Here is an 11,334-nt window from a genome sequence, read left to right as displayed (position 1 = left end):
ATCAGTTGTACTTAGTAACCGATGTAACTTATAATTACATTAACATCAGTTGTACTCAATAACCGATGTACCAAATTTTAAGATGCATTCCATTAACATCGGTTTATTAAAACATCTAAAACTGATGCTTATACTTCCGATAATTCATGAGGGCAATACGGATTCAATAATTTACACCCGCCACTAAATGCTACATATAATACGCTAATAAGCAACATGAGCTTTGCTTCCAACAATTCAAACAAACACAGCCATTTATTATATACCAAAAAATATCATACGTTACGTCCATTCATAAAAGTAGTTAAAACACTACTAAATGCTACGATACAAAATGTTAAATGTTTTCAATTGGAAGTCCTACGAATCAAATCAAACCATACATTAGACGTTCTTTACACAATAAAGCGAACAAAGCTCTCGAATCTCATTCATTTGTTCAATTGTCATTTCCGCACCTGAAACACACTACATAAAAGACAGAGACTTAGGAAAATGTATGCGTTTTAAAAAAAAATACAAATCATATGAGTTTGTGAATTGTGGGAATATTAACTTTCAAAACAATGAATGAATAACCCCGTTTGGGAGTTTGTGAAATCAAAAATATTGTTTGAGAGAATAAAGCAAGTACCTTTTCTATGTCGTCCTCCGCTGATGCATAGCGTACGGTAATATCATACATCCACTTCATAACATAATAACCACACTCATAATTTCCTGGCTGTTAAGGGCACTATATTTATACAAAAATAAGAGTTCAGTAAAGACTCTGAGCTCATATAATCTAAACCAAATATACTACATTCATAAGGTAATAAATTATAATTATAATAATTAAATAAAATGACTTAGTACGCATTATAGTCACAAGTTAACACGTTTTCGTATAAAGCAATACACTCCAGACAAAGGCGCAAAAAAGGGCAAGATTCTGATCGAGGCAAAACAACTAATTGTAAAAACCTACATCGTTAAGTATCGCTAAATAGTATCACCAGTTCTGCTTCAAGAGAGTCTATCCATGAGTAGTTCATTTTTTTAACATACCACGCGTAAAACAAAAATAGGAGGTGGCTGGTAGTAGTTGGCGTAATTGAATTTCTAAGAAAAACTTCATACCTTAATCATTTTTATCTGGAGTTCATTTTTTTTAACATATCACGCGTTCCCGCCCTAAAAGAATACCTTTTCCATGCACTGAAATTAATTGAATACATGAAATGTAATCATATTATCGACATTCATACATAATATAACTATAATTTATTGTGGTTAATCGATTGAACTTACCATGATAAGCAACTTTTTATCTGCCATGTCTTCTTTGTCGCTTTATCCTAGTCAAAAATATATGCAATATTATCTCGAATACAAAATACAACCAATATCCAATGAGAGCTATATCAAATAACAGAACTTATAAATCCTTTAATTAAGTAAAAAAATATGTAAACGAAAAAAAATTGATAAAATGCAAGAAAAAAATTGTAATACTCACGCCTAAAAAAAAAAGCATCCATCACATATCTCTTATCTTGTTGCTTCTTTAAAGCCTCAGTTAAGTATCTCTCCATCTCAACCGAAGGATGCATATATGTACAAAGTCTATCGGGACACCAAAATCCAACTAGTTTTTCCGTCACTCCACGTTGTGTCCCATAATCATATAAGAAGCTACATTATTATAATGAAAATAAAATTTAAGTATATAAAATACACACATTTGTAAAGAAAGATTTAATTGAAATATTATGAGAAAAGTGATACCTTCTCCAGAGTTGAAGTATGGATATATTTAACCATTCATATCTGAACATCTCTCTAATGTCATCAAACACGATTATCAGCTTAATCGGACTTTTGTCTGAATAGACTAACTCACTAATCTGTATAGTAAACAATGAATATTTTCCCAAAATAGCAGAACAGATCATGTCTTCCAATCTCTAACAGTGGGAATCCAAATGACTTAACTCGTCCTGATTTAAAGGCCCCTTTTTGTTCTTTGTTGACTTCACCTAAAAATTATAAGTTTTAAAAACCAAATAAGGAAAATTATAAGTTTTAAGAACCAACTACTAAGAGATTCATTACTGCCGGAGCAACCTCAACGTCCATGCTACCACCACCAGACGGCTTTATCTTTCCTGGATTAATCTTGTCTTTAGTAGTCTTAGCCTCTTGAACCTTGTCTCTACCCTTAAGATCATCCTAGCAATTACAATTAATACAACACTTTAAAAACTACACTTAATTAGCTTCTTGATAGTTGCAAAAATAATAACTAATAAATTAATTGCACATTTTATTACCTCGTCAGTTCCTAATAAAATCAATGATTTAGGCCATTGTGCAAAGCTTCCAATGACCTCACCAACCGTTCATCCCACGGAATTGGAAGTAGTGCCTTCCCATTTTTGATATTATCAATGGACACGTGAGCATTTTGACGGGTCAATGGTGTATTGTGAACCATCTTACCTTCTACCCATGGCCATATTGTTCCCTCGGCAATAACGTTCCTCGTCTCACCAACAAATACAGCCAGCCGACAAGGGACGGGACCCTATAAGAATAGTAAAAATGAAATGTAAAATTTTATCTAAACAACTAGAAATATAAGATGGTTATTCATATTATACATATATACCTCTATCTCAAGGAAGCGATCATTAAGCTTGGTAGAATGACAACTACCCTCAAGAAGGGGAGAGGAGGAGACATTCGTTGTCTTTGTAATTTCGTTGTCATTTAATGACTTCGATTCGAGATGAGACTTTAAAAGTTCTGACACATGTTGTTTTACCAACCTTTGTACATCAACCATTGAATCTTTTTTCACCTCTTCCTTAAACAGCCTAAAATCATCCTCCGTATACACCTTCTTATTAACTCCCGGACTATTTGATTTTCCAAAAAAGCTAGAACGACTAACTAAGCCTCCAACTCCTCTTATGAATCCAGGTCGGTCAAATTTTTCCGTTGCCTTAACCAACACATCTTCTCTTCCAGAAGGAACAAACTCCCCTTTTCTCTACATCTCCTCCCAATAACTCTGCTCACATGAAAAAATGGTTAATATTTTAGACGAAAACTAATTATTCACTAAATTTCTGGGGAAACCACAAATAGCGCAACAAAGGAAATATTTAAGGACTTGCAAAGTTAACTAAATAAAATAGCGTAAATTCTAAGACTATATTGACTCCTCCCAGAAATAGGAATGTGTTTCAGGTGTTTGTGAGTCGAGTCAAATAGACGATCAGTTAGTTGGAAGCAGCACTTAATAAAATGGGTGCCACCTGAAATGTCAATTACCAGGTGTCCCCAAAACACAACAGGGACAACCCAACAACAATCAAAAGTTGAAAACTAAGCATCTACTATTAGACTACAATCTGGTAATTCTAACACTTCCAAAGGAGCTTTGAAGCTCTTCCTGCAAAAGACACAACACTTGAAGATGCAAAGTCGCGTCCAAGTTCGGTGTCATATCATGTAGGATAAGTTTATAGAAGTACCAAACAAGGAGAAAGCAGAAGAGGATAAGACAGCCTTATGATGGAAGATTACCATGTTGTAGCAGGCTTTACTCCAAACTCTCAGAAATTTGAACACTAGTAAACTAAGCAATTAAGTCACCAAAACATGAGGTTCATACCAAGTCCAGTACTATGTATAAATTATGGTTACCAAATTCGCTGACCGATTCACAATTCGCTCTTACTGAATGTGTTATTATGTATTTCTAATAGGCGACATGATGAATTCACTAGGACGGTTGATATCATAATCAAATCTAGAAAAAGAAGAGTATGTATATCTTAATAAAAATAGTATGGTCCTAAAGCTCCTGATAAATATGTCACTAGAGATACTAACTAATACACAACTGTAACCCAATTTCTCAATCAACTCTCAATTACAGTGACTAAAAAGCTGATGTCTTATTATCACACACTAGTCATTATTCATTTGCGGCTTAGAGCTACTTACTCCACTAAAGCAACTACAGTAACACGAAAAGTGGGACTGATGTCCATTTCAGAGTATTACATACAAGTGGGATTAAGCTAAACCTTGATTCAGATCCCTCCCTTCACCTCAACTGCAGCTAAGGCTTAAGTTCAAAAGTTCATAATCAAATGTAAGTATATTGTATATTGAATGATGTGTAATAGAAATGTCCAACATTATCGAGATCTAGTCTTATTGCAAAAAGGAGAATAAGATATGGACACATCCTAGCCATCCAGATAATAAAGCCAACCAATTTAATCAACATAAACACAAGACACCAGCTCAAAACAAAATCTCATCTTCAAAAGTGCCAGCTGCTAAGAGTTAAGCTCCTTACTCTCCTAATTTCCCCTATCTTCTCATAAAGTGTTCATAAGTTGAACTCATACACTACAACACTACATAAGACATTGGACAACAAATACAACTCAAAATGTAAAGAAATAGTTAGTTACTTACAATTTCACTTATCAAATCTTTCGTTTGCGACGAAAGGTCCTTAGATGAAGGGGTATGTCCCTTGTGAAAGATCATAGATCCTAATTAGACTCTCTAATTAAAAATAAGTTATCTCATAAAATATTATTTTAGTGATCTATGTAACATTCATGCTAATATAAAAACATAATAATAAAGATTAAGGAAAAATAATTTCCTTACATTGATTTCTATGGTAAATATTGGCATAATAAAGATCTCCTAACTTGATTGTTCTTGTGCTAAAGAAAAATGGAAGATCCTCCTTTACCAAATCTCCAAATTAGAAGATGTCCTTCAAAAAGCACCCAAGAACATATACCCAATAATCTAACAAATATTAACTAGATACTTGTTAAATTTAACCCTTGATAATATGTAAATACTAATACACTTAGTATTTATTTTATTTTTGATTACTTACAATCTTAGTAAAATATTTATATTAATTTTAGAGAGATGAATTTATTTTCCACACATGCAAAATTTGTTGAGTTGAGTGGAAAAATAAAACAACACAAAAATGTTGTAGTAGTGAGGAAGGAAGGACGGTTGGATGGAGTAAGAGAGGGATTTAAGTTGTATTTATTATGCCGAATGAATTGATGCATAGAATAGACAAAAGCAATGGAAAGATGCACCACCAATTAGATTAAAAGGCATGCACAAGTGTGTCATGTTTGTGTCTTGTGCACACAACCATATACACAAATTACACGGTCCATATTACTCATTTACGGGTCCATTTTGGTTCTTATATTTGTCGCACAAATACGTGTATATTTTATTTAAACATCGTTTTATGTTTAAATGCTTCCCGATTAATATTGTCTAAAACACTCCGTAAATATACGTGTACAGCTACACATATATTTTACGTTCCAATACTAATCACATTAGTCAATTAGTACCTATCTTAAAAATTAACTGCTTAATTATTAATTCCCGTCTCATAAAATTTATTATTCAATTATCGCATAATTAAATAATAATTTCCGCGCCTCGAGTTCACAACTCAATATCTCTCTATATCGACTAACTTTTTAGTCTATTTATCAAGGGACTAAATAAATTGCATCTCATACAATTAATTATTTGTCAATTGGGTTTCGTTACTTTAGGTGTGACCGAAAGGGGTCAGTTGATCACCGCCGTCTCACGACAATAACGTCAAACTCTAGTTAGCCAACCGTTATCGATTTACGTTAATCAATTGACGAGGATCAAATAAATAAATATCTGATGATATTTCTTTAATGAGATTTATTATGTAAACGCACTATTGTACAGGACACAAACTCCAACAATCTCCCACTTGTCCGACACAAAGGTGTGCGCTACCAATTCTCTTGTCCGTTTTTAATCTCCCACTCAATGCAAGGTGTCTTTCAGGTCGCACTTGCACATGAACATATCGCGAGTGGTTTTCTCGATCAGGAGTGTGACTACCTGACCGGAAAAATCTCTCACAGATTACTTCCGAGCGTGGCCACGCATTTGTAGTCTTAACTCCTCGAGTGGCCTTGAGATATATTAACCCAACGTGGGTGGACAATTCATGTCCGCCCTATCTTTCCTATTGCACAATACAGATCACCATGACCTAGTAAATGCCCTTTGGCCTCCTTTCACGGCACGACCCTGGACAAAAACCAAAGTCACTCGAAAACTGCACTTGCTCAGATAATAGTCTCCAGTCAAAATAATCGACTCTCTAAATGATCACTGTCCGGTAAAGTGTCACACACTCTGCCGATGTAATCTACTAGTCATCACGTATGACCTTATGGTGTTGAACAACCATCAATCGACTTACAATCTAGTCACTCCGAGACGTCACCTCATTAAGTGACTAGGGACAAAATACAATGTTCAACTTATTCACTTGAATATTGTTCAACATTGTCTCCACAACTTATTCAGATATACAAGGTATTAAAAATTTAGTCATACTAAATAAAAGATTCAAAAATGAATACAAAAACAATGAATGCGATTATCATATATATAATAAGAGATACACTATCCAATTATTACATATCCATAATCTAAAGAAAATCTGGTACTCGTCTCAATCCCATTGCGACGACATGACCATCATGCTTAGCCTTTGATAAAGGTTTGGTTAAAGGATCAGCAATATTATCATCTGTCCCAAACCTTACGAATGTTATTTTTCTTTCCTTTCCACATAATCTCTAATTACATGGTATTTCCTTTCAATGTGTCTAGATTTGTTACTAGACTTCGGCTCTTTGGCTTGAAAATAGCTCTACTGTTATCACAATATAGAGTGATCGGATCTTCAGCGGAATGGACTACTCCTAGTCCCTCCATGAATTGCCTAATCCAAACAGCTTCCTTCGCAGCCTCAGACGTTGCAAGGTACTCAGCCTCTGTTGTAGAATCTGCAGTAACGCTTTGCTTGAAGCTCTTCCAGCAAACAGCTCCTCCATTTAGCATAAACACATAGTCGGATTGGGATTTTATATCATCCCGATCGGTTTGGAAACTTGCGTCCGTGTAACCTCTTACACGCAACTCAGTTTCTCCTCCAAACACTAAGAACGAATCCTTAGTCCTTCTCAAGTAATTAAGGATGTTCTTTACGGCTATCCAGTGACTCTCACCAGGCTTGGCTTGATAACGACTTGTCATGCTCAAGGCATACGCAACGTCGGGACGAGTGCAAATCATAGCATACATGATAGACCCAACAGCGGAAGCATAAAGGACGGTCTTCATGTGTTCAATCTCCTTAGGAGTGGAGGGAGACTGTGACTTGCTCAAAGTAATCCCTTGGCCCATAGGTAGAAATCCTCTCTTGGAGTCTTTCATATTGAACCGGTCAAGAACTTTGTCAATATAAGCTTCTTGACTCAATGGTAGTATCCTCTTGGATCTATCCCTATAGATTCGGATACCCAAGATTCGTTGTGCCTCTCCCAAGTCCTTCATCTGGAGGTGTTTCTCTAGCCACTCCTTTACGGAAGTGAGCGATGGAACATCATTCCCGATGAGCAATATGTCATCCACATATAAGACAAGGAATGCAACCTTACTCCCATTAAAATTCATGTATAAACACGGTTCTTCCACATTTCTAGTGAAACCGTATTGTTTAATAACATGATCAAAGCGATGATTCCAACTCCTAGATGCTTGCTTAAGACCATATATGGACTTTTTAAGCTTACACACCTTCTTAGGGTTAGATGTATCCACAAAACCTTCAGGTTGTATCATGTACACCTCTTCTTCTAGAATCTCATTCAAGAAGGCGGTTTTGACATCCATTTGCCAAATCTCATAATCATGAAATGCGGCAACCGCTAAGATTATCCTAATGGACCGAAGCATAGCGACTGGAGCGAAGGTTTCGTCATAGTGTAAACCATGAACTTGGGTGAAACCTTTTGCCACCAATCTAGCTTTGTAAACATCTACATGTTTATCCATGCCGAGCTTAATTTTATATATACATTTACACTGAAGGGGTCGCACTCCCTTAGGTAAATCCACCAAGTCCCATACTTGGTTCTCGTACATGGAATCCATTTCGGACCGCATGGCTTCAAGCCAAAGCGAGGAGTTGGGACTAGATATGGCCGATTTGTAGGTAGTGGGTTCATCACTTTCTAAAAGTAATAAAACACCATCCTCTTCGATGTTACCAAGGTAGCGGTCAGGTGGATTAGAAATCCTACATGACTTTCTAGGAACAATTACCGTTTCAGAGGAAGAGGGAATGCTATCCTCCACATTCTCCTCTACCTCATTCTTGGTTTGTGGCTCTCGAACTTCGTCAAGTTCAAATTTTCTCCCACTCTGTCTCCTAGAAATAAACTCCTTTTCTAGGAAGACAAAAATCACGAGCCACAAACACTTTGTTCTCGTGTTTATTATAGAAGTAATAGCCATGTGTTTCCCTTGGATATCCTAGAAAAAGACATTTGTCAGACCTGAGTGCAAGCTTATTGTCAGACTTGATCTTGACGTACGCTTCACAACCCCAAATACGCATGAATGACAAATTAAGGATTTTCCCTGTCCATATCTCATATGGAGTCTTATCGGCCGCTTTAGCCGGGCTTCGATTTAGTGAAAATATTGCAGACAAGGGAGCAAAACCCCAAAACGATTCAGGAAGCTCGGTTAGACTCATCATAGACCGAACCATGTCTAATAAAGTTCGGTTTCTCCTTTCAGCCACACCATTTAATTGTGGTGTGCCAGGAGGAGTCCATTGTGATACTATACCGCAATCGTTTAGGTGTTAATCAAATTCATAATTTAGATATTCACCATCACGATCGGATCGTAGGGTCTTAATCTTTTTATCCAATTGGCTCTCTACTTCATTTTAAAACTCTTTGAACTTGTCAAAAGGTTCACTCTTGTTCTTCATTAAGTAGACATACCCATATCTACTTAAGTCATCAGTAAAAGTAATGAAATAGTGAAAACCTTCTCTAGCGGTAATGGTTAATGGTCCACACACATCCATATGTATGAGAGTCAAAACCTCACTAGCTCGTGTCCCTTTTTCCGCAAAAGGTGCACGAGTCATCTTGCCTAGAAGGCAAGACTCGCATGTACCATAAGATTCAAAACCAAATGGTTTGAGCACTTTTGATGAAGCAAGTCTCTTAATGCGTCTTTCGTTTATGTGGCCTAAACGACAATGCCAAAGGTAGGATTCGTTTGGATCACCCATTTTGAGCTTTTTAGTTTCCACATGATAAATGCCATTAACATCATTTAAAACATAAATGCCTCCAATTGAAATGGCCTTGCCAGAAACCACATCATTTAATGAAAAAGTACAACTATTGTCCTTAATCATAAAACAAAAGCCTTCCGGGTCTAAAGCGGAAATGGAGATGATGTTCTTGGTTAAAGTTGGTAAAAAATAACACTTATTTAAATACAACTCTAGACCACTAGCTAAAGTGAGCACATAGGTCCCCACGGAAACGGCCGCTACTCTAGCTTCATTACCCATGCAGAGATCCACATCACGTTTTGCTAGTGCTCGCACGTCCCTTAAACCATGCAAATGATTACAAAGGTGAGAGCCACATCCGGTATCAAGTACCCAAGTGGAAGTGCAAGCATAATTAACGTCTATCACATAGAGAGAGAAAATCATAACAATAGGCGTCACACGCCCTTCCTTGAGATCCTCCAAGTATTTGGGACAACTCCTCCTATAATGCTCCTTCCCATTATAATGGAAACATTCGGCCTCGGAGAGTTTGACACTTTTTGCCTTGGGATTGCCATTCTCAACGGCCTTCCCCTTTCCCTTGTCATGTTTCTTTGACAATTTCTTGAACTGGGATTTTTCCTTCCCCTTTCCCTTCTTAACTCCTAGGGACATGTTCTTTAACTTCATGGTTAGAACATCCCCTTTTTCACTCCCACTAGCTTCCATATCCCTCTCCGCTTGGGTGAGGACTGCATGAATTTCATGATAACTCTTATCCATGCCATTCATGTTGTAGTTTACCCTAAAGTGGGCAAACTTGGTGGGAAGTGAGTGGAGGATTCGATCCACCACAAGAGTCTTAGGAATGTTACACCCTAGACGCTCTAGGATGTCGATATATTCGACCATTTTGAGTACATGGGGACCAACCTTTTGGCCCCTCTCAAGCTTAGCTTCAAAGAAGTGTGCCGCCGCATCGTATTGACGGACTTTAGGTGTTTGTGAAAACATAGTAATCATACGAGTGAATATCTCGTACGCATTTAAAGAAATGCATGATAGCTTGAGCTTTGGGGACATCGACCATATCAACACATTTTTGACATCATTCGAGATCCTCACATGGTCATCATAGGCGGTCCGAACCGCCAATGAAGCCCTTGGACCGGGCTCGATGGGAGGAGCTTCGGTCAAGTAAGTAAGCACATTGTCGGACAACGCGACACTTTTGATGTTGGATTCCCATTCAAGAAAGTTACTACCGTCATCTTTTAAGATACATTTGTCCATTACAGACCTTAGCCATGAATGTTTGCCCAATGAAGTAGTCGATGGAGTTGATGAATTTGCCATTGCGAATTAAAATGCTACAACAAAAAGGAAAAATTAACATCCATTGTTTTAAAATTTACTTGTGAAAACCTGTTTAACAAGTTTTAACATTTATATAATGGTCTCCCACTAAATTATATAAATGATTCCAAGACCCAAATATTAAACAAAAATGAGCATCGCTTGGGCGAAACATCCCATAATTGTGTAAATTCGGTAAGTCACATTGACTAATTCTACCTCTAGAACTCTTGGTCGACCAATTTCCTTAAATCCATCTACTAGCCCCGGAACACAAGACCGTCTTATATCCCGTTGAGTCCAACCAATTTTGGCGTGTGATAACCGTTTACCACCCTGCTACTTACCCAAGGTAAAAAGAGAACACCCCGCTTAGGCGAGCGTGGCTCTAATGAACAAGAGATTCATAGGTGTTACTAATTGGTAAGGCTAATCTCAATTTTAGTTATGTGAGAGATCTTGTCAATTTAGTCATAAATTCCCTATAATTGAACTAAGTCGGTGAATGTAAATGACGTGAATTGACAACCGCGAAAAATAAAATGCATGTGAATGGCGATTTTGCCATGCGCGAAAATAAAACAAGCAAGCAAGTAAGCATATGAAAAATCCTAGTATGGCCACCTAGTTAATAAAAAACTAGTCTATTACATTTCGGAAACTAACTCCTTGGTCCCTTGCGTCTTCATTCCAAAAGTGGCTCCTTCTTGTGGGATTTAGGACACCTTCCAAAAAATAGACATCGTCTCGATGTAATCCGTCTTTTGGAA

At 36.9% G+C, this 11,334-nt stretch overlaps 1 long non-coding RNA gene across 4 annotated transcripts; it reads right to left on the bottom strand.

Moving 5' to 3' along the window:
* Positions 1 to 239: 239 nt before the first annotated feature.
* LOC141612056 (uncharacterized) lies at positions 240 to 5,134 on the bottom strand. 4 transcript variants are annotated; one of them, XR_012528958.1, is made up of 10 exons: positions 4,684 to 5,134; positions 2,814 to 3,058; positions 2,316 to 2,569; positions 2,110 to 2,214; positions 1,771 to 2,021; positions 1,502 to 1,677; positions 1,294 to 1,340; positions 1,123 to 1,200; positions 635 to 736; positions 240 to 468 (listed from the first exon to the last, which is right to left on the bottom strand). It is a non-coding gene; the product is annotated as an uncharacterized LOC141612056 (long non-coding RNA). The 4 variants fall into 4 exon arrangements; XR_012528955.1 differs by having other exon boundaries at positions 2,654 to 3,058; positions 4,684 to 5,132; XR_012528956.1 differs by lacking the exon at positions 4,684 to 5,134 and adding an exon at positions 4,483 to 4,570 and having other exon boundaries at positions 2,654 to 3,058.
* Between the last annotated feature and the right edge of the window lie 6,200 nt (positions 5,135 to 11,334).

This window comes from Silene latifolia, chromosome 11, assembly GCF_048544455.1.
Source record: "Silene latifolia isolate original U9 population chromosome 11, ASM4854445v1, whole genome shotgun sequence".
Classification (NCBI taxonomy): Eukaryota; Viridiplantae; Streptophyta; class Magnoliopsida; order Caryophyllales; family Caryophyllaceae; genus Silene; species Silene latifolia.
Note: the sequence above shows the minus strand (reverse complement) of the source record. Positions and strands in the feature narration are given on the sequence as shown.